The sequence below is a fragment of the Mus caroli genome, chromosome 12 (genome assembly GCF_900094665.2).
Source record: "Mus caroli chromosome 12, CAROLI_EIJ_v1.1, whole genome shotgun sequence".
In the NCBI taxonomy this organism is placed as follows: domain Eukaryota; kingdom Metazoa; phylum Chordata; class Mammalia; order Rodentia; family Muridae; genus Mus; species Mus caroli.
In genome coordinates, this window is record NC_034581.1 from 5,511,995 (window position 1) to 5,517,994 (window position 6,000).

The window sequence follows — 6,000 nt, forward strand, 5'->3', positions numbered from 1 at the left end:
TTTGGAATGGGAACCTAACTGGCCTGTGTTCTGGCTTGGTACCAAATAGCCACAGTCAGTGGCATCCTTGCCCAGGCCCCAGGGCAGGACTATGCGCTTGCCATATCCCAGGACTCCCGACTTTGCACCTGTTTTCCCTCTGTGTGTAGCATCATCAACTCCAGCTAGGTTGTTCCTTTCCCTGGGGTCAGGAGGATTCTGCTGACTCTGAATGTCAGGATTTGCTTTTGTTCTGTTTGCTTATTGGGCAATTCTCAACCTTTCACTAGCAAACAGTCTCATGTGTCAGGATTACAAGTATTGTCTGCACATTGAGGGAAAATGGCAGCGAAAGACCAGCAAGTTGGGAAAGCACAAAACACCACAAGGAATCCCCCGATTATGGTGCAGCTCCCTTCAGCCTCATCTGGCCCTGGGTGCAGGTCAGCCCTGGCACCTGGCATGACATTGGTGGTGCAGAGCAAGAAGGACCGCTGTGCCTGTTGATACAGCAGGGGCTGCAGGTTCCAGCTTGCTTAGCAGGTTACACTTCCCTCCTATGCTTTAATCTCTAAAAACCAGTACTGGTTGTTGAACCTGGGGACACAGGAACCTATAATCCCCACAACTTGGAAGGGTTAGGCAGGAAGCCTGTCAATTTAAGGTCTATGTGATTTAAAGTTAATTCAAGATCAGCTTGGGCAATTTACAGAGACCTTGTCTCAAAAAGCAGAAAGAGGGACCTGAACCCGGGCAGTAGTGACTCAATTCCAGCACTAGGGAGGCAGAGGCAGGTGGAACTCTCTCTGAGACCAGCCTGGTAAGGTCTACACAGAGAAAGCCTGTCTCTGAAAAGAAAACAAACAACGACAACAACAAAAGCTCAGCAAGATGGCTCAGTAAGTAAAAAGGCGCTTCCTGCCAACTCTTGACAGCCAGTTTGTTCCGAAGACCCACATAGCAGTGCGAGAGGGAGAGCAGGCTCCCGTGACTTGCCTTCTGACTTTTGCATGCATACACATGAGTACCCTCCCCAACTAAATAAACAAAATGATTGCTTTTTGCTCATTTAAAAAGTTTACTTCATGAGTGCACTGTTGCTCTCTTAGACACCCCAGAAGAGGGCATTGGATCCCATTACAGATGGCTGGGAGCCACCATGTAGTTGCTGAGAATTGAACTTAGGACCCCTAGAAAACCAATCAGTGCTCTTAACTGCTGAGCCATCTCTCCAGCCCCTAAAAAGTTTATATAATATGTAAATAAACAAACAAGCACACACAAAAACCATGGCTAACTACTCCTGGGCCTGGGGCCTGCTCTGGTCTGTGTGGTTAACATACTAATACAGTGTCACTCCACTGGAGAGAGTTGATTTTCCATTTCCAGCAGGTATCGATTGCAAACCGCTTCCTAACAGCTTCTTGGTGAGAGCTGGGACTTGGTGTCTGGCTCCCTTTCTCCACGCTGGGGTTTTATATGGATTGAACTTGTGCAGTCGTGTGTGTGCTATCAGAGTCTCTGAGTTCATGTGTATCAGCAGTGCTGTGTCTGGAAGATGCCATTTCCTGAGTCACCCACCATCTCTGATGCTTACATTCTTTCCGTGAACCTTAAGGGGAGAGGTTTGATAAGGACATCTATCTCATTTAGTTAGAGCTGACTGCTCTAACGTCTCCAACTCTCTGCATATTGTCCAGTTGTGGGTCTCTGTCTTAATTACCATGTCCTGTAAGAAGTTGCTTCTCTGGTGATGGCTGGGTATGCACTGATCTATGAGTATAGCGATGTGCTATTAGGAGTCATTTTATTACTATGCTCCTTTAACAGGAAAATAGTGATAGGTTTTCTCCTAGGACCCACAGCCTTTCTAGTCTCAGGTTCTTAGCTACTTTAGCAGTGTCAGGGATGGATTCTATCTCACAGAGTGAGACCCAGGTGTGTTTGGTTACTCCCATAACATTTGTGCCACTACTGCCCAGAACATTGCAGGCGGGTTGCTGTAGTAGTTCACAGGGTTTGTAACTGGGTGATATTAATGACTGCTTTTCTCCTCCACTATCTTAAAGATTACCTTCTAGGACCATGAAGGGTATAGGGTATAGGGTATAGCTTCTTGTTAGGCACCATCAGTTTCTTCTGAAATTAAACTTTTTCATTAAAAATGTTTTTAAAGTGCAATGAGGGGGGGGGGGTGTATAGCTTGGTGATAGCACACATTCCTAGCTGGCATAAGCAAGACCCTGGCTTCAATTACTAACACTGACCAGAAAAAACATTCCCTTGGGCCATTCATTTGTTCTTTAAATCCCCAAAATAAGAATACTGGTTCTATTCTTGTCCCCCAGGCAGGGTAGCAAAAACTGATAGACTTGGCTGTCTAGATATCTGTATATACATCTTAATTTATATTCTACCCAAGACCTACAGAAGCTAGCTAAGACATATGAGTCGTTTAAACGTCACCTTAAGTTTCTCAGGCAACCCACAAGCTGTCTGTCTCCACATCACCCCAGTTTGCTGTCCTATGTTCCATGGAGACTTTTTCCCCCTTTTCTGCAGGGGGCTTGCGGGGCACATTTCTGTCACTTCATCTTCAGCTCGTGCTACTGGAGGCCCTTGATATGTGGGTGCTGTTCTGTGTAGGAAGTCGTAGTCACGGAATTCCCCACTAAGGGGTTCTCCCGAGTGACTTTCCGAGTGTGACTTGAGCTTGTGTCATGTTCTTAATTCGCATCTGGTTTTTGTTTGAATCGCAGTCCGGGCCTTGCTTGCCTCTGGGGTTTTGCTCTGGATGTCTTGTCGCATCCAGAATTAAGATGCTGGACTCTCAGGGATACCAGAGACTGCAGATACAGACAATGATGAGTGCTGTCCATGACAGAGTTCTGTGGCAGCCAGTGGGAATCAAAAAGACAGGGACGTTTGTCCAGCATCAGGGTCATTGGAGCTCACCAAGGCAGCCCTTGGACCAAATCAGGAGGAGCAAAAGTGTAGGTGACCTTTGACCTAGAGAAGAGGTGCTCCAAGCAGAAGATCCCACTCAGTCAGACAGAGCTCCAGAGGCTTCCGGCTGTCTGGAAAGCTGATGCAGGTGCAGGACGGTCAAGGCTGCAGTGAGGTGATTTCTCCAAGGAAAGGGGAGACCTTGCACATGGGTAGGGGAGCCCGGAGTGCCTGGCTTGAGACTTAGAGGCAGAGCTATCAGGATTTTTGAAGCATGCTACTGGATGATCTTGCTCTCCCTTGGGAGCCTGAAGGGAGCCCAAAGGCAAAGAATGGTCTTGGTGAGGAGAGGTCACGTGAGGAAAGGGGACGGTAACCCTTTCAGATGAGCAATCTTGAGCCCCTAGGTTAGGCACTGATGGTGGTTGGTCCCAGAACAGTACCTAGCAAAACAGGAAATGCTTGCAGGCAAGCACAATGTGGAGGTCTAGAAATCATGACTACCTCGGAAGTATCCCACCTGTACCTGTCAAGTCATCCGTATTACTACTTCTCTCCAGCTTGACTCATAAGCCAGGATTGGCTGCCTCGGAGGGGTGAGCTCCTGGTCCCTGGAGCTAGGAGGTGGTCCTGACCCAGGGACCTAGAGGAGTTTAGAAAATGCTTTGGCTTCACTGACCATAAAGCTGCAGAGTTTCAGGCTCTTCCATCTCCACCTGGCTGTGGCCAAGCCTTCTGGCTTTCTCCCTTTTGCCTCCCTTGTTACTTAATACCGTAACATTCCCTACCTACCTATCTACTCTTGGCCATGCACACTCTTATGATGGAATTGCCCCAATCAGGCCCTCAGCTGTTCTACTCAATGACTGCTCAAGTTCAAGTTAGGAGGCGCACGTGAATGCTGCCCCATTACTTCCTGGCCTCTTCCTTTCAGGTATCTCTTGTTACTGGACCAAAGATGTCTGCTGCTCTGGGCACTCTTTGGAGGCAGATGTTTGGTGTGCAAGAGTGCTTTGGGGGTGTTCTAGTGAGGCATATTCTGTTCTAAGTCCAACAAGTCTTAGAGATGAATGAATAACACAAGCTATCCCCCTCCACCCATCTAGAAACAGAAGACATAACTGTTGGGAGAGCAGAGGAAGGGACTGGGTGATTCTAGGCTGTTGGAGAATGTGCCAGTTCACACAAGCATTGGAAGACTTGCATGATAGTAATTACTAAAAGCTGACATTCACCGTTCTGGGGCTCCAGTGAAATATCACCATGTGTCTGTCAAAAGATGTGTATGAGCATACGCCTAGCCTCTGTAGCCATCATACACCAGACACAGAAGTAAACGTGTATCGGCGGGAGCGGAGGACATCAATGGTAGTATATTCATACAAAGGAATGCTACTACTGGGCAGTACTTAAGGAACTAAAGCACACACAACACAGGCAACTTAGTGACTGCTTGAAGCCAGAAGGAACCTAGGTTGCACAGTTCCAGCTATTGGAGTATAGTTGACCAGAATAGAAACCACTGAGCCCTCGGGCTGAGGATGTGGGATTGACTAGGCGAGGACACAAAAGAACCTTCTAGGGTGCAGGAAATATTCTCCAGTTAGTTGCAGGTGGTGATTACAAAGGTGACGGTCTAGGTAAATAAGCCATCAGTCATACACTTAGGTGAGTGTACTCTGGGTATGTGATTCTGCCACAGAAAAGTCGCAGGAAGAAAAGCAGTTTATCAGAAAAAGGGCTTCTGAGACTCTAATTAGCCCCTTTAAGTTCCACTGTAGCCTTTTCAGTAGAGACAGGGAAGGCCACATGGTTGCCGATTTCTTCAGAATCCCAGAGGATTCTAATTTATGGATCAAGAGGCTCAGGGCAAAGCTAGCCACAGCTGCATGCCAAGCAAGCCAGCTGTTTGTCTGGATCTGGTGGGCTCTGTGGAGTGGACTCCTTTCTCAACTGTGGGATGGTGAGGACTCTACAGAGGGCAGCGCTGGTGACCCCCACCCCCACCCCCCAGCAGCAACCTGGCCTCGCTCTTTTCCCTCCTTCCTGGAACCTGCCTTCCCCAGACGCTGTTTCCAGCACTTAAGGCTGAGAGCTAAGCCATTCCTCCACTCCAGGAAAATATTTGCTCAGGGACTTGGCACCCGCAGAAGAGGAAATAAAAGCCACTTTGGAGTTGAGCAGGCGGCCTGCTGCAGGCTGCTTTGTCTGCCCTTCCAGACTGCCTCGGCACTGGTTGTGTCTAGGACAGGGAAAACGAATGCACCTCGCAAAGGGGCCAGTGCTAGGAATGACCTGGGTGTCAGCTCTTCATTTAGTGTTCAGTCACCAGCCAGCTCCTCCAACCAAGGTTGACAAAGCCTCCTCCATGCCAGGCTGGGTGTTGCTCTTGGCCTTGCTTTCCAAGCTGGGATAAGGGAGTGAGAGAGGTCAGTGAGAAGTCATGACATCATAGGAAGAACATGGTAGCCATGAGAAAGATGCTGGGAACCAGCAGGGTGACTTTGTCCATGGAGGCAAGCATGAGCTCTACCCAGAGTCAGGCTATGGAAAGAGGATGGTGAGTGCAGGGGACAGCAAAGGCCCTGGGCCAACAATGTCCAAGAGGCTTAGGAAGTTGATGGAATCAACTAAATTTGAAAGCAGGAGTCTAGGAATGGGAAACTGGAGAAAACGTAGACAGGGAACCTCCCCGAATACCTGTGTGAGAGTGTGAGTGTATGTGGACTTCATCGCCAGGACACAGAAGGTATGTGGTTGTTGCAAAAACACTTACACACATTTGAGTCTTTTTAATATAGAAAGTATAAACAATAAAGCTGGCCGACCGTGGTGTCATGGGCCTGTAATCTCAGTTGCTCCAATAGGTGAGACAGAAGAACTGCACGTTTGAAGCCAGGCCGGGTGAATGAATGAATGAATGAATGAATAAATAAATAAGAGGGAGGAGAGAGATCGCTCAGTGGTACAGTGCTTGCCTAGCATGCACCAATCAAGCCTCAGGTTTAATCAGAGTATGAGGGGGGGAAGAAGAAGAGAAGGGGGAGGGAGGAAGTCAGGAAGGCTAGGGACAGA